Raw genomic sequence first — 18,885 nt, 5'->3', positions numbered from 1 at the left:
AAAGGGAAAAAAAAACTTAAGCATCTGGAGTTGAATCAAGGCTAATTTTTATCACAAAAAATCAGCCCCTTTTGAAATTCCATTCCTATCAAATGTGATAATCAAGTTTACAATGAAAAAAGGCGTCTCATATTCATTCAAGTGCCACTACTTTTGGTCCTTGGTTTTGAAAAGTAGAAGTAATATCTGTTTTATTTATTTATTCTTAAAAACAAGTATTTAATCCGACAAGGTACACTATGAGCTTGAAATGCTTTTGACTTGACACTTTAGCAGTACCTTGTAATATTGTGATCTGTAGATCTTGGAAATCTCTTATTCTATCCTGCAAATATTGTGTTTTGCAGTTGAGAAGGACATTGTGAATGGCATGGGTGAAGGATGGGAACGCTTCGAGTTCAATAAGGATGCCCCACTTGATGACGAGGAAATTGAAGACTTTGCCTTCTTCTTTCCCATTATATTTAAGTATATCTCTTGTTCTGCAAAATCAATGGGTCAATCTTTTAGGATAGGTTTTCCAATTATTTTTGGGTCAGAAATTGAATGTGTTGCATTTTCCCAACCAACTGAGCTAAAGTTTATGTTGGGAGTGATCATAGTTGATCAGTTCTCAGCATGGTTTTAAATCTCATCCGAGACCGAGACAGATAGACATGTCGGCTCAACTGTGCGGAATCTCACAAAATAAACGATATGACTTGGATGATCTTTTAAAAATCTTATCCGAGTCAGTGAAACTTGGCCAAGTCGACCAGGATTTTGTATAATTTCATTAGAATAATTATTATTTTTTAATTTAATATATTATATAAAAAACATGATTTTATGACTAAACATCTCCTAATCTAACTTATTATATATATATAATATATAATTATAATTACTTTTATTAAAGGGTAATTTACCAAAACGTACATCGAAAATTGAAAATCACCAAAACTGTGCACGATTCATTTTAATTCCAAAAATGGTAAATCACCACTTTTGAAAATAAGTAATTTTACTAAAATGGTAAAATTTGAAATGAGTAGTGTTTTGATCCCAAAAAAAACACATCCCCATGTTTTTATAAAATAGTATACACATCACACTATGTAAATTAACAAATAGAAATATTAATGTTTTAGTACAGAGTGATCAAATAAATTAAATTTTGAGGGGAAACATCATTGTACTAAAACAAATATATTTATTTCTGTTTACTTAAACAAGGGATGTGTATAAATATGGGAAAATGGCATTTTTGGCATTAATCATTGTTCATTTGAAATTTTACTGTTTTAGTAAAATCACGTATTTCTGAAAAAGGTAATTTCATTTTTGGAATTAAAATGAATAGTACACTATTTTGATAATTGTTCAATTTTCATGTACTATTTTAGTAAATGTCTCTTATATATTTGAATAAATTATGGTAACTAAGACCATTTGGACAACAGATCAAATCATATGTTATCCTATATTCTCTTTTAGCATGCGCAATTGAACTTGTACTGATAACATAATTCTTGATTGAATATGCAGCTGCGGAAGACGATGCAATGGTGATCAAGAATATGGGTCAAAACTTCCGTTTTTCAGCTGTAGAGGTATTTTATATCATTAGTTTACCACAATTTTAATATATTCCTTCGATTTTACACTAGAAAGGAATGAGAAAAGTCCAATAATATTTTTTGTATAAATTAGTTTATTATATTTTGAAGGCAAGAAGGGAGGACCAAATCAAGGCTACTGGCTCATGATGAAGCTATGTTTGGAGCACCGACAACTCAATCGTCCATCCTTTCAAATAAGGATTTGATGTTAGAGGATGACAGTAAGGAAAATAATGATAAGAAAGAGACGAACGAAGATGGCCTTGGAAAAAACCTCACAAGTGAAAGTTAACAGCTTTCACTTGGCCCTTTAAAAATCATATCTCTTGTCTAAACGAAGGGAACTCAGGTTCGAACACATACTTTATTTGATGAGAAAATTACCAAAATAGCATAAATGTATATTGTTTTATAAAACTAAGGTAAAGGGTATTTTTGGTACAAAAACTATAAAAAAAATACTGTTATGTTCAAATTTTACCCCCTTGGTGAATAAATTGAATGTGCACCGTTTTGGTAAATTTTCAATTTTCAGTGCATGTTTTGGTAAATTAGTCTTTATTTGATTGTAGGTGCTTGCAAAGCAACGAGGTTCTTGGAGGGATCAAAAAGCTAAGGTAGTATGTACGAGGTTAGCACATCTAACCCATAAGTATGGCATGATGTAGTGTCAAAGTTGAGGTGAACCAAAGATTCTTCGACAGACTTGACTGAGAATACTGCCTGCTTTGAGCAATTTGAAGGATAAACAATTTTGCAAATAACAAGTTAAAAAAAATTTGAATTTGCAATGGGACGGGGCCATATCCAAGCAGCAATTTATTGTGAACGTAACTCTTCACATGGATTGAGAATCGTGATTATTTCCAATTGAAACAAGAACAAGGCATGATTGCAAAACAAGGGAATATAATCCAATATTTCCTAGTAGAGCTTGGTTTTTTCCTTCTACGGCGTCTAAATGATCCTTTGTTCTGATGTCATTATTTTATAAAAGCACTGCTATTGGTACCCCAACTTTTACTTATTTCACCCTAATTAAAAATAAAGAAAATAAGTAAATGGTTGAGAATAAGTAAATATTGGGGTGCCTAAAAAGAGAGCTCTCTCTCTCTCTCTTTAGATTTTTATCTTTTGGGTTTAGGATTTTATGACCTTAATCTAATTGTAAACAACTACTAAACTTGTTTGAACGAGAATCATAATGTTGACATTATACTTTGAGCCAAATCTTGGTTATGTTTGAATTTAGGCACTGTCATCATCTATCGGGTTTAAAGGATAAAAGATGAAAGACAATAAAACTAGAGGGGTATTATTGCAAAAGGGGATGTGGAAAAGTAATAAATATAGTTAGAGACGTACTCTTGGAAGGGGGGTAGAAAAGAAAATTCAATGAAGTTGAGATGATTTTTTGGAGGAAATACAATAATGATAATAGTTATCCTCGAGATTCTTAGGGAGATTAAATCTTATCCTTTCTTAGTGAGGGATAAAGGGGTGGGGGTCCATCATCATCATGTTTTATTATATAAACTAAAATTTGCCTGTGCTTACAATGTGATCATCTTTGTTTAGAGGGTAAAAGGCAAGGGGAAATAAAGTTGTAGGGTTATTATTAAAAAATAAGTAGAAGAGTAAATGCAATAAAGTTAGAAGGGTATTATTGAAAAAAAAATAAGCGGAAAGAAAAAAATTGGAAAGGAGTAGAAGAGAAAATGGAATAAGGTTGAAATGGTTCTTTGAGATGCATGTGAAATTGATAACGTTGGGAGAATACAGTTATATTGTTTTTATTATGTAAATGGCACGGGCATCCTCTTTGGGGTTAAGAGGGTAAAATGGAAAAAAAAGTTGGAAGGATATTATTAAACATTTTTTAAGTTAATGGGTAAAAAAGATGAAAAACAATAAATTGGATAAAAAAAAGGTAAAAAAAATGAAAAATAGTAAGTTAGAGATGTGACAGAAAGAAAGATAATAAATTGATCTCACCAAAAATTGTAACTCGACGGACGTTTGTTCCCAACAAAACTGTAGTTGATAGGAAGTTTATCTCCCACACAAAAACTGTAGTAAGGTGGGCTTTATAATTGTGTTTTATTACATAAATATAATATAAGGGTTCAAGTCCGCTGACTATTGAAAAATGACTTGTGTGAAAACAAATAATCTTTGACCACATAAACATGAAATCCAACGATTGGAATTTATAAGTATTTCGATAATATATATCTCAAGGATACTTGACTCGTGGTTAAAGCTCAACTGTTAAATATTAAGTTTATACGATTGGGATCACATGTTTTTCACATGAATCATTTTCCACTAGTCATCGAATTCTTACCCATAATATAAAATCCTCTTTTAATGTATATGTTGAGGGTAAAGATATTAACGTAATAAAAGAATATTTTTGTAATCTAACCTGATTCTAGGAGTCACAATTTACAAGATTGTAAATTTTCCCTTTATGACGAAAATGACCATGTTACATAATTGTTACTAGAAATCCAAGATTGAAGGATGTTGGTAGTGGATGAATATATCTGCAAAGATACTTGTTCGGTACATGGCTGTTATACTCCGGATATGTGTACATGATCGTTGGGATCAATGTTTTAAAATCGGACCAGACTTTGACCTGTATAATTTATCGAGTTGATCCAAAACGGTTCGACCAGTGAGTCAAACAGGTCAGACCCAAAAATGAAATATTAACTATTTTCGATTTCTTCCTAGGATCAAGTAACTCCAACTTCAAAAACACGATAAAATGCCATATGATATACATTACAAGATTTTATGAACTTTTAAAAGAAGAAAATTTTCCACTATTGGATTTGGATTTGGATTTGAATTGAAATTGAAGAATTTAGTGGTCGCCCATTTTCAAACCATGGATGAAGCCAAGAAATAAATATATTTTTATTTTTAATCTGGTCTAAGCATGAATTTTAGAGGTTGGTAGTGTAAATTTTCCTACGTGACAATCCATTTGGGCTAGGGGTTTCAATGAATACCCATTTAACTGAAACCGAATCGTAACTGAAAACCCCAGTTCTAGTTCCCTTTTTATTGGAACCAATTAAAGTTGGGTTTAAAATGGAACCAAATCGATAAGAACTAGAATCGTTAGGTTATATCCAATGGATATCCGCGGGGTACTCGGAACTGATTTATTTTCTCATTAATTTTCAATACTATGTAGATGATTTAAGGAATTCTCTTATATCAAAATTAATGCATATTATGTAAACTTCTTCAATTTTTCATATAAATTATCGATCGGAGCTTAAACTAAGTTATATCTTCTAAAGATTATTACTTTTAACTAAGATAAATTTTTATTTTTGAAAAAAATCATTAATATAACAAATTATAACTAAGTTGATATGTTATTTTTGAAAGTTAAAAAGTTTTATTTGAATTTTTTTTTCTTATTTGATTCTTGAGAATTGGAAATAGTGGATAGTATGTCTATGGTTGGCTCCAGTTCTAGTTTCATTTATTTTAGAATCGGAGTCGAAAACCGAAATAAATATAATGGTTATAGTTCTCGTTCCTTAGGAATCAAATTGGAACTGACCCATTGACACCCCTAATTAGGGCCATTAATTAAAATCCTACTATGTTTGAATATTTTTCATTAGTTAAGAAGAGAAGGAAGACCTTAGGTAAAGGGGCATAACATTAATTTCAAAAACACAGAGGGTATTTCAAATAAATATTCACTAAATTGTAAAACCCCGAGTTTTCAATTCATATCTTGAGGAAAAATAAATAATGAATTTTGAGAAAATCTTGAAAGTGGGATTTAGGGGTAAAACTTAGGAGGTTTCTAATCATTTTAAAGAAAATCTAATCTCACCATTGGATTCAAAATGATGAAAAATATACTTTAGCCAGTAAGCACGCTCAAATGCGAGTCCGAACATAAAAGTTGTAAAATCCTCGATTACCGAGTCGGATCTAATAGAGTAATAATTATTAAGATTTGATTACACCATTGGATTTATAATGAAAAATTATTAAATATAGACTATTTATTTGTCATTTTTGGAGCATAGAAAGTCGAATTATTGTCAAAAACAAAAATGACGTCAATTTTAAGGGTCACCTCAGGCTAAAAATGTAAATTTTTCTTAGAGATAAAATTTGTATAAATTGACCGTATCGTTAGATCTGGAACGAAAAATTAAATAAAATATAGTATTCATTTGTCAGTTTTGAAGTACGGATGGTCAAGTGATCATCGATCGAAACAATAGGCAAAATACCGATTTCGTCCCAAAATTTATATAAATAAAATTTTTAAATTTTTTTTTATTCTTCGTCTTTTCCAACCCGTTCAAAACAGCTAACGAATTTTTTTTTTTAATTTTTTTTTTTTTAACTTCAACCTTAGATTCACGACAAACGACTCGCCGCCGTCGTCGAATGACGCAGAAGAAAGAAACGTCCGCAGCAGTGTTCTCTAAAAGACTCACCCAACCTCTTTCCATTTCACTTTCTTTTTCACCCCATATCGTCAAAAATCAGTCGTATTTATATACGGGGATTTCGAAACTTTGACCTCGGATTTCGTCCGTTTCAGGATCAAACCGTCCTCCGTCGCAAAAGAGAGAAATGATGTCAGTATCAATATTTTCAAAACCACCGGGGTAGATCTAAAAATTAATCGTCTCGAAATTCGATCCATCTCGATTTTCGTGTTATTTTCTTCGATTTTGGCGCACGTGCTTCAATCATTTTGCATAGAGATTGTAAGGAACTCTCAATTTCTATTAGTAATCGTAGATTGTGAAAATTACATTTAGGATTTTATTAAAAATTTGTGGTGAGTTTCAAAAAATATAGAATTCAATTGGTTATTTCAAATTCACGCCAAAACTTGCATGTTTGATATGTTTTACTGTATTTTATAATAAAATATACGTGGGTAGGATATCTCACTGGGTTATTTATGCTAGTTGGGTCCTGTGCACCGCTCGGACCCTGTTTTAATATAAGTTTTATACTTTTTCAATGTTATTGATAAAAATGAATTCCATAGTTGGAAAATATGATTTAATATTCAATGAACTCATATTTAGTTGATGAATATCAGGAAATGATTATTTTATTTGAGAGATTGAAAATTTTAAAAATCTATAGACACCTCATTTTTGCATCAGCCTGATTAATCAACTCGTCAACCCGATCGCAATGGTTCCCAATGATTGATGTTTATTCCATTGCTTTATTTTGTTACCAGATACATTTCTAAAATCCGGATGAGGTATCTCGAACTGACAAAACTGTAGAAATCACGCTACGCTAGGAAAATATGACTCAAGAAACATAGAAATCATCATTTTGCAGACAAAAAAAGAAGTTTCACGATAAAAATCACTAAAAAATGACCAAATTACCAAAATACCCCTAATCTTAAAACATCCCTAGAGCCAACGTTACGATTAGGAAAACCCATTCAAACACATAAAATAATAAATCGAAATCAAATAAATCATTTCGCCAATTTTAATAGAATTTGACAAAATTACGAAAATGGCCTCATAAAGTTCATGACCATTTCACACCAAAAATTTTATAAATGACACAAACTAATATTTTCATTGAATTCCTTATGAAAAATCGATTCTAAAACATCCTAGAACATTAAAAATCGACTTAAAACATGAAAAGTCCTCTCTGGGGACAAAACGGTAATTTCACAATTTTCATAATTAAAAATTTTGAAATTAATAAATAAAACATTAAATAATTAAAGTGAAACATTAATGAAATTAATTTAAAAGTTTGAACTAAAAAAATCGATCAATCGGGCTCTTATGAAAAATTATTGAGGGTTCGTGAGATATTTCTTTAAGGACCCCTCCATTTGGGGGTCCAAAGAATTAAAGATATAATAGAGGGGGGTTCTCCACAAAATTAAAGTCAATCAAGAAAGACTAAGGTCAAGGTATTAAAGTTAATCAAGTGAGACTTAAGTCAAAATTAAAGTCAATTAAGCAAGACTGAAGTCAAGATATTAAAAGTCAATCAATTAAGACTAAAGTCAAAATATTAAAAGTCAATCGAATAAGACCAAAATCCAAAACCTTAATAGAGTTCTAATTAAATAATAACTCTATCTAATAGAGTTCTAACTAAAACACAACTCTACCTAAAACAATTCTAATTAAAACATAACTCTACCTAAAACTATTCTAACTAAAATACAACTCTAACTAAAAGAACTTTAATCAAACACTAACTCTATCCAAATCAACCCTTAAAAAAATCTATAAATAGAGGTCCTCACACCTTATTTTCGTATCAAATCATAAACCCTAAGAGAAGTAGGTCAAAAAGCCTTCCAAGCCTCCCATAAACCCTAGTTTTGGAGCCCCAACTCCTTACCTAACATCCCTTATTTGATTTTAGCCTAAAAAATACCTAAAAGCCCTTCAAAAATACCCCAAAATCCATAACGAACTTGAAGAATTCAGATTAAAAAAAGGAGATACCTTGCCTCGGAGAGCAGAGATCAAATTCGGAGACAGAACGAAACAAGGAGTACGGTACAAGGAGCAATTTTGTCGGATCTGAGAGAACAACGTCTTTGCTATCGAAAAGGTATAATCTTTTATTTTTTTTTATCTAGGTTTTTTTAGCAATGTAACCTATTTGAAAAATTAGTAGAGACCGACTTTGATCGGGCGAGGTTGGTGCCTAACACCTTCCAATCCCGTAATTTGATCCCCGTACCCTTTTTTCTTTCGTAGATTAGTTTACCTTTTTTTAGAGTCAATTTGGTTTATAGACTTTAATAACTAGGTGGCGACTCCCAAACCTCAAAGGTCAAAAGCGGATCCGCGTACCCCGCGGATCGAGGGCGCTTTCAGTGGCGACTCCACTGGGGACATTGAGGATTAGACTTGAAAAACCCCAAGTATGGGAACATTGCCAATGACCTAGTTTTATTTAAATTTTAGTTTGTTCCTTTTTGTTTATCAGTTTTTATTTATTTATAGGTTTATTAGTCCAATCATTAGTTATTCGGTTTGATGCCGGTGCGTTAACCTGGCATATTATTCTGTAGTTCAGTCAAAAGTCACTTAGGGTGACTTTAAATAATGCAAAATTTCAAAAGGTAATTTTATTAAGGGTGAAATAATGAAATAAAGGGGATCTTTTACTTATTTGTTTTTTAGTTTTTTAGGTACGTCGATTTGTTTTTTTTTATATAACGGACGATTTCTTTTTCGGTTATTTGACTATTTTTTTTTAAAATAAAAAAAATAAAAATAAAAAAAGAGTTTTTTTAGTTTGTTTAGGTGTTCAGTTTTTTTTATTTTTATTTTTTTGCAAGTTTTATTGTTAGATAGCAAGCAAAAGAAAAGTGAACAAAAAAACTTCTCAACTTAATTGATGGGGTGTTATAAGTAAAAAATCTCTTTTACTTTGTTTTCAACCCATTTGATATGTTCTTTTTAGAGAACATCGTCTTCCCCACTTGGTTCCATCGGTTTCAACAGAGACTGAAGAACCTTGCACCCCGAGTGTTCCTAAACCATGCTTTGGTTTGCAATTCTCGGCCGATCTAAGTATCAACCGATCAGGGTAGCCCTCATCCTGATTTTTTCTTGATCGAACAAGTAATGGTGAACTAAGGGACTGGTAGGGGGCGTTGTCTTCTTTACGAGATGGGGGATTCGATTAAGATCAGAGAACTCGAACATTGTTTTTCTTTCTTGATTTTTGTGGCTGTTTTTTGGGACTGGTAGGGCGCTGTTCCTGAGTTTCTTTTTCACTCAAATATCAGTTCAAGTCTCGAGTTTGGTGGCTATTTTTTTTGCCGATCAGTCATTTTTGTGAGGTAGATGCTGTTGATCTCGATTTCGAATGTGAGGATCTCTATGGAGATTTGTTTCAATCTCGATTTCTCTCTCTTTCTTTCAAACAAAAGACCAAAATCATCAAGAGACAGTTCATGGAGGGAATTTTCATCGCAGCAGGCTGAGATGAAAATTTATCCTCATGAAACTCCATGAGTTTATAAGATTGCAACTCGGACATGTTATGTTTTCTCTGCATTTTTGCTTGATTAACTCTGTCCAAGTTATCGGTTATTTCTCTTTTGCGCTTTCGATTCTGGATAACCAACAACGTTAATGGCCAAATATCGATTTAATAAAGCGGTTCTTACGACCTAGGTCATTGGGATTAAATGTCAATCGTGTTTAGTTCCGAAAATCTGTTATAACCATGTTGTTCCATTAAGCCAATCCTATCCTATTTTATAGATTTTTATTAATTGGAAAGCATCGATCGAGAGTTTGAGTCGGATCTTGCAAATTTAACACAATTTTTCGGACATTTTTTATGTCAATTAAGGGGTTTAACTTATTGAATTATACCTCCATCAAGGCCCTGAATCGATAAGAAAGTTAAAAAAAAAATCATATTTTCAAAAGAAAAATCGAGTCTTGAATGTTTGCCGACAACAACATGGGGGTATATCTTTTTGTCTTGTTTGGTTTCATTGAGATTAACTTGTTTTCTAAAAATAAAAAAATAAAAAAAAAATAAAAAAAATAAAAAAAATAAAAACATCCTCTTAATCATTGTTATATCCTCAATTCGACGTCCCTTGAAATTTTGAATTATTTTAGGATCACCCAAAATAATTTTGATTGAAAAAAGGGAAATGGGGCAAATCCATTTGATTTGGATAAATGGTCTTTCCGTGTGCACGTTTCAGTATTGAATTTGGTTAGGGTCGTCCCAAAATAACCTTGATTGGACCATATAATTCTTTGAGACTTGGAACTAGGGGCTTATTTCAATGATTCGATTTAATTATTAATTTTTAATCGCCCTTCTAACATGCCATAATCTTGTTTGAAATACATGTTTGATATTGATCATAATGTGATGGAATGTGATCAGATTGGTATGTAATATTCATGTGATATCAATGTTGTAGTGATTTGATTGGACCCATGGGTCCATTTGATTGAAAAAAGGCCCTGGGCATACCCCACCCTATTTTGCACACACCACATGCACGTTTACTGTTTTACTCACTTACACGTCCCGTATAACCAACGTGGTACTAGTGCGTGGTCCGGTCTCTTCGGAGATGCGACGTCATTCATGAAAACCACAACTCCAGTCACGTACCTTAGGGTATATCAAACTGGGGGCATTAATACCGTCTGATCAGGTGATTCTGAGAGATATATTGATGCACCCAGACTGGAGTGACTTGAGCCTTTGACCTATTGTAAGCCACACAATCACATGTCCTGATTGCCAACGTAGTACTAGTACGTGGTCGGTCCCCTCGTGGGATACCAAACCATTTATGAAAGTTACAACTCTTGACTCGTACCCATAGGTATGTAAAAAATAATCTAAGTATATCAATTGCACTTCTTGGTCAAAATCAGTGCCTAAGCAAGATCTTGCCCCGCTGTACCCTACTGTACGAGGGGGATAGACTACGTCTATTCTAGACGAGAGGTATTTAAGTGGGCCCTTGCTCAGCATTGTGCGCCACCTCTCAACTGGAGATCAAATTGACTATTTTTGACTTCAGAGAAGTGAATTGAGGTTTTAGATTGTCACCTATATGGTATATCAAACCAAGTCATCACGTATCGAAAGGTATATAGGTGTGCTTGGGCAAGAGTGGCCAGATAAAAATGCATTGCACGTAGTAAGCTTAGAGTCTAGAAACCTTCCCAGTAGGTCACGACTCGAACTTATCGTGGGTGTTTCCGAGTTGTTTATTGAATGGAACCTTTTGATTGATGAATGAATGTGAATGATGAGATCAGAGTATATGATTGTCCTCAAGGATCAACAATGTTGTTTTTGAAAATTAAAATGGGTGCACCAACCCAATAAAGAATCCATTCTTTTACAACAATGACCCAGTCCACCTCGATCCAACAATCATGATGGACCGAGCCATTTAAATCAAAATGGAAATCGAATTTTCAAAGAATAAAAAGAAAATATTTTCCAGAAAAGAAAATTTTCCAAAAAAAAAAAGAGTGTTCTCTAGAAAAAATATTTTCCAAGAAAAAATATTTTCCATAAGAACAAGATTTTTCAAAAGAAAATAAAAAATTGATCTTTTACATGAACCTTGGTAGAGTACTAAAATACCCTTTTGTGTCAAACCAGGATGTTAGCCGCTGGCAATAACCCGATCGGCCAGTTAGTCAAAACAACCGTCATAGGGATGCACCTTGTAGAGAAGATCAATTTTGGGAGATTCATGTTGAGGAGTGCTCTCTACTTCCACAAATTTGAGATGGACTGGAACCTCTTTCATGCTATGGCTAAGTGATGGAACCCCTACCTTCACATATTCCAAATTGGGCGTATGCACTTGTGCCCTACTCACGAGGATTTTTGTGGTATTATGGGGATATCCACTTCAAGACCTCTAGTCAGGCCCTCATTGAAGATCAGATATTCTGGTGACCTCGCCACAGGGCTGAACATTTCCAAGGAAGAAGCCAAGGCCTTAGTCCATGATGGGAGATTGAACTTAGTACCTTTATTGGGCCCGTATCGCTCCCGCAGTCATCCTATCAATGTAAAACCTGAAGCCTGACGAGCTACTAGAGACTATCGATTATGCTTAGGAATCCTAGCCCAATACATACTGACCTCTAATAGTGATGGCCAAACTATCCCTGAGTCTTTCATAGATATAGCCTCTCAACTCTCAAGGAAAGCCAATCCGGTACCTCTCATCCTAGCTGAAACTTTCTCAGGTTTAGATGTCATAAAAAATGGTGAGCGGGAAAACTTCAAAGGAAGCCCCTACTTACTCTATATGTGGCTTTGTGATCGTATCAAAATCGTAGAGGTTCTCTCAAACCTCGAATATGGGCAAGAACACTTTTCCAAGAGAAACCTGTTAGTGCGTCACAACTCAGTCAAAGCTTGGAGCAAATGGTTAGACTCTCGCTTAGCCCGTCATATCGGTTTAAGATGTCCTTGGTAGATGACTGATCCCCCCATTCTAGGAACCAAAGGATCCTACTATGTCCGTCTGATCGGTTTAGAAGAAACATCTTTTTACCATCCTAATTTGATCCCAGAACAGTATGATGTACCCATGGAGTTATCTTTACCGCAACCCAAAGCTTTTTTTTCCCCCGAGCCTTTGACTGAAAAGTTAGTGCATCTCATTGAGAATGCTTGGAACAAACGCACCTTAGGATATCCAGACGGACCAGCAGAATTCAAAGAGCTAGTTGTTAGAGCCAAGAGGGTCAAACCTGACAACAATCCTGATGACCATCAAGACAAAGCCAAGCGTCCATGTAAAAATAGTTCAAGTCAAAATTGTTGAAAGATGTTTTTTAATAAGAACATATTCTTTGTTAATCATTTTTAATAAAACTATCTTTTTTTTTTAATAAATATCTATTTTCTTTTCAAATATTCATTGTGTGAATGGATTAATTAATGGATTGGTGCACAAACCTCAATAAAATGATTTCCTAAAATGCTATCAAGGGGGTAATACTGAAATTGACTAAATTTACCTTTGATGGGGTCGTATAGGATTATCATTGCGCCCAAACTCAAGCGTCCACCTCTTAGTGGGAGTCGTAAGTCCAGTCGATTAGAACGAACCACAGTACCAAGTCAACAAGCAGAGATGGCTTCAGAATCTGAGCTCACAGAGATTCGTAAGATCTTAACGGATTTTGCCAATGATATCAACAGTATAAAAGGCAAAGTGGAAGTGTTAGAACAGACCTCGGAATTAACGGGTAATCTTCTAGATGACCTAAAAGGGAAAAAGGTAGAAGAGAAACGTCCACGTGAAGTCTTCGAACTCGACGGAGACGAAGAATATATTAATGAAAATCCAGCGTTATCTAACAGAATGTCTCAATTGGAATCAGCTATGAAGAGTATAAAGGGTATCGATAAAATTGCAGAGGGCATTGAAGCTCTGAATCGCATTCTCAGAATCTATTTGCCAGAGAAGTTTGTGATGCATGAAATGGACAAGTTCAGTGGGACAGGGTGTGCGAAAACACATCTTAAGGTGTATGTTACCAACATGCGCACTATGGGGCTCAGCAACGAACAAATGACATTATTGTTCCAAAGGACTTTATCAGGATCAGCACTACTTGGCTAATGTCTCAAGATCTAGTTACTGTGGTACATGGGAGAACATGTCAAAGGCCTTCTGGCTTCAGTATAAATATATTACTGAAATTGAGACCTCAAGAAGGATTTAGAAGCAACTAAACAGAAAAATGGGGAGACATTCACTGATTTCATTGGTTGCTGGAGGGCCAAGGCTACTCAAATGTGGGATAGACCTTCGGAGAAGGAACAAGTAGCAATTATCCTAAAGAACCTCTCTCAAGGATATGCTCAACACCTAGTGGCCCAATACCTCCCTATTTTTGAATCTTTGTTATAAGCCGGAAGCCAACTCGAGGATGCATTTGCCTCTGGGATCCTTTCTAATCCCTCAGACAACAAGCTTAAGAAACCATATATTCCCAAACCCAATATCAACCATACTTACATCGCCAATACCTCAGTTACCCTAGTTCAACCCCCGGTCCGGACTAATAACCAGGTTCACCCAAGTCAACCTCGTACTCCACGTCAATTTATCAATTTAGGGATGACCCTTACCATAGCTTTGCAAAAATTATTGAAAAAAGGGTTGCTTACCCCGATTCAACCTCGTCCTTTACCAAATCCCTTGCCAGTCGGACACAACCCCAATTTATTCTGTAAATTTCATCAAAATCCTGGCCATCACACGGATCGATGTATCACCTTGCGCCATGTCATTCAAAACCTTATTGATAACAAAAAGATCACAATCCCTAGCCCACCAAATGTCACCACTAATCCACTACCTACCTATCAACCTCTACCAACCCTAAATATGGTTTCTCACACCTCATTGCCATTTGATCCCGTCTCTCTTATCCATCCAATCCAGGTCAAACCGCCTAGTTACCCCCTTGCCGGGATGGCTTTCACTAATGAGGTTTTCACTACGAACTATGAACTATGAACTATGAACCATTTGATTTAACCTCGGATGATACATATTATTTATCCCCGCCCCGTTACAATAGTCCTGCATTCACTGTTACCTGTTGGCTCAAATGAATCTGAAAAATCCTGTACCTTTGACAGACAAAGATCCATACCTGTTGATTAAAGAAGATGAGCCTTTCTTCCTTTCCTGTGATGAAGTTAGACATATGACTCGAGGGGGAAGAGTTTTTAAGCCACAAGAACTCTGTGTTGATAATCCTGCAGTCCTAGCAAGAAAAGAAAGAGAAGATCCCACCAAGGAAAGCATCGAAGAAGATAACTTTGTAATCAAGCAGTTGAAAAAATCAGGGGCCAATATCTCAGTATGGGGTTTACTCATGGCTTCCACTACTCATAGGGAGGCTGTTCTCAAAGCACTAAACACAGTCCAAGTCTCCCTTGATACTTCTCCAGATCAGCTGGCCGGTATAGTAGGGGCAACTTACGTGGAGAACATCCTATCCTTCTCAGACTCAGATCTCCCAAAAGAAGGGGCAAGCCACACTAAGCCGTTGCACATTACAGTTGACTGTAACGGGATGAGGGTACCTCTGGTTTTGATTGATAACGGGAGTGCACTGAACGTCTGTCCGTTGAAAATGGCTACTTGTCTTGGGTTTAAGGTTGAAGATCTCAAGCCTACTAATAAAGGCATTAGGGCTTATGATAACACCAAGAGAGATGTATTGGGAATTTTGCATCTTCGATTGTCCACAGGCATAGTTAAATTTCCTGTGGAATTTCAGGTTATTGACATCCAGTCTTCTTTCAATTTACTGTTAGGGAGACCATGGTTACACCAAATCAAAGCCATCCCTTCTACGCTACACCAGAAGGTCAAGTTTATCAAGGATGGGCTAGTAATTACTCTTCATGGAGACGTTGAAATTGTAGGGATCGTAAATAGTACTGAAGCCAAGAATGAGTCACTGCTTGAGATTCAGCCAGAACAACAGGGGATAGAACTTAGTAGGTTCGAATTCGAAAAAATATGCTCAGTCCAATGGGATCAAGCCATGAAAGAATATTTTTCAATGGAAAATGAGATTTTTTCCTGGTATGGGTTTGGGTCGCAAGCAGCAAGGTGTTAAAGAGGCACCAGTGATTAAAGAGGCCATCGACACATTTGGACTAGGATATAAGACTACTAAGGAAGATTGGGCCCAATACTGGAAGACAAAACGGGATAAGGCCATTGCTAAAAGGCAAAGGCGTACCACAGATCTCATTAAAATGAAGCCCTATCGAAAGACCCTCAATGGTTATTTTGTGAAAGAAGGAGAAAACTTTCGTTACTGTGGGTTCCTAGAGCCTTTCATTGATCACATCACAGGTACTCGTCTGCCGGGGTTTGAAATAGTCTTTGGCATGGAATGGCCTGAAAAGGAAGTGAGCACAGAAATTAAGGAGAAGAAAGTTGAAGACTGGCAGCTCGATCTGGACTCCCTCAAAATCGATCAGCTATTCATTGAAGATCATAGTATCTTAGTGTTGTCAGTTGAGAAAGGGATCCCAAATCCTCAGTCTGTAATCAAACCCGTTGTTGGGTCTCTATCGAATTATCATGTAATCAGTCCTGTGTTGCATGTCAAGGCTGGGTCTGTCGGTCCCATTAGTCCTATTTAGTCTGACATGCCAGTTGAGTCCTTTATTTCTGTTGAGTCGAGTAAGTTAGTTATTTCTGATGAGTCTGTTATTTCTAGTGAGTCTGTTTTTCCTGCTGAGTCAAGTGAGTCTGTCAAGTCTGCAATGAGTCCTGTTACCCCATCTCTTTTTAATGAAATGAAATAATTTTTGATTACCCCGAGCGCAATAATAATTTAACTAATAATCTGGTTTCGGAGGGAGAATTTTCTGACAAAGAACCTGCCCCTGAAATAATCAAATTACTTGAACAAGAAGAGGAACGTCGAGCTTAACCTTTAATAGAGGAAGTAGAGGTTATCAACCTCGGAACAAAAGAAAGTCCTCAGGAAATTCGGATAGGAGTCACTTTATCTCCCGATGAACTCAAAGGGATAGTAGACTTGCTTAGAAAGTTCAAAGACGTGTTCGAGTGGTCTTACGAGGATATGCCGGGGGTAAGCACAAATATTGTTCAACATCGGATTTCGTTATATCCTGATGCTCGACCAATCAAACAGAAATTTCGACGTATGAAACCGAAATGGACTTTGAAAATTAAAGAAGAGGTTATGAAGCAGATTAACGCTGGATTTTTGGAAGTAGTAGAATACCCTGAGTGGATTGCTAATGTTGTCCTAGTGTCGAAAAATGATGGAAAAGTTATAATGTGTGTGGATTTCAGAGACCTAAACAAAGCAAGCCCAAATGATAGTTTCCCTTTACCACACATAGATGTTCTAGTAGACAGTACAGCAGGCCACGCTTTGTTGCCCTTCATGGATAGTTTTTTGGGGTACAATCAGATAAAGATGGATCTTCGAGATATGCAAAAAACGTCATTCATCACACTTTTTGGTTTGAAGAACGCTGGAACCACCTATCAAAGAGCGGCTACGACTATACTACATGACATGATACACAAGGATGTCGAAGTCTATGTAGATGATATGATAGTCAAATCGAAGGAACGACTAGGGCATGTTGCTGCGTTAGAAAAATTTCTCACAAGGATTCATAAGTACCAACTCCACCTCAACCCGTAGAAATACGTATTTGGAGTAACTTCTGAAAAACTATTGGGATTTGTGATCAGTCAAAGAGGGATCGAAGTAGACCCTATTAAGATTAAAGCTATCCAAGAAATGTCGCCCCCTGAGACTGAAAAGCAGATTCAAGATTTTCTGGGCAGAATCCAGTATGTTAGTAGATTCATCGCTCAATTCACCAACGTCTGTGAACCTATTTTTAAGCTTCTCAAGAAGAATGAACCAACAGTTTGGAATGAGCAATGTCAAAAGGCTTTCGATCAAGTCAAGGAGTATCTCTTAAACCCACCTATTTTGGTCCCACCTACACCGGGTGAACCACTTCTTCTTTATCTGTTAGTCACAGAAGAAGCTATGGGATGCATGCTTGCACAATATGACAAAGATACTCGCAAAGAAAGGGCTATATACTATATCAGTAAAAAGATGTTAGAATATGAATGAAAATATTCGACTCTCGAAAAAATTTGCTTAGCACTGGTATGGGCTACTCAGAGACTCCGACACTATATGCCGTCTCATTCAATTATCTTGTTATCTCGGATGGATCCTCTCAAGTATTTTTTCGAGAAGCCGACGTTGACAGGGAAAACCGCGCGATGGTTATTGTTGTTATCAGAGTTTGACATCACGTATGTTACACAGAAGCCTATCAAAGGGAGAGCTGTAGCAGAATACTTGGTAGATCACCCTATAGCAGAAGGAATAAGGCCTGTCGATCAATTCCCAGATGAGAACATCCTGCACGTTAAAGAAGAACCGCAGAACCAAACATGGCAGTTGTACTTTGATGGAGTCGCCAATCAAAATGGGTATAGAATAGGGGCAGTCCTGTTTTCTCCGGAAGGATACCACATTCCTATTGCTATTAAATTAGCTTTTTCGAACACTAATAACACGGCTGAATATGAGGCGTGCATCGCGGGGCTTGAAGCTGCTTTGAACCTAGGCATTACAGAAATTGAAGTTTTTGGTGATTTAGCCTTAGTCATACATCAGTCATTGGAAGAATGAAAAACTAAGGATGAAAAGTTGAAACCTTATCATGAGTATTTGTTAAACTTAGTCGGTAAATTTAAAGCTATCCAGTTCCAACACTTGTCAAGGGAGGATAACAGATTTGTTGACTCCTTAACAACTTTATCTTCAATGATCCATTTACCCCCTGGTATGGAATTGAGTCCGATCACTGTTGAAGTCAAAGAAAAACCTGCATATTGCTGTCAGATCAAAGAAAAACGGGCATGAATACATTCTAGTTGCCATCGATTATTTTATCAAATGGGTCGAAGCTGCCTCTTATGCTGTCCTCACTGCGTCTCGAGTTGCAAAGTTCATTTAAACAAACATCATCAGTCGATACGGGGTACCTTCAGAGTTGATCTTTGATAACGGGTCACACTTCAAGGCTGAGGTTATTAAATTGTGTTCAAAGTTCAAAATCTCACACCACAAATCATCTCCTTATCGCCCTCAGACTAATGGAGCAGTCGAAGCAGCTAATAAGAATATTA

General features: G+C 35.7%; 1 long non-coding RNA gene across 1 annotated transcript; it reads left to right on the top strand.

Annotated features, from left to right (window-relative positions):
• Window positions 1–1,517: 1,517 nt before the first annotated feature.
• On the top strand, window positions 1,518–2,551 carry LOC147409914 (uncharacterized). The gene is made up of 3 exons (XR_015183205.1): window positions 1,518–1,592; window positions 1,710–1,950; window positions 2,174–2,551. It is a non-coding gene; the product is annotated as an uncharacterized LOC147409914 (long non-coding RNA).
• The last annotated feature ends 16,334 nt before the right edge of the window (window positions 2,552–18,885 follow it).

The sequence above is a fragment of the Akebia trifoliata genome, chromosome 2, assembly GCF_017979445.1.
Source record: "Akebia trifoliata isolate Shusen 1 chromosome 2, ASM1797944v1, whole genome shotgun sequence".
Taxonomy (NCBI): domain Eukaryota; kingdom Viridiplantae; phylum Streptophyta; class Magnoliopsida; order Ranunculales; family Lardizabalaceae; genus Akebia; species Akebia trifoliata.
This window is presented reverse-complemented; position numbering and strand designations above follow the sequence as displayed.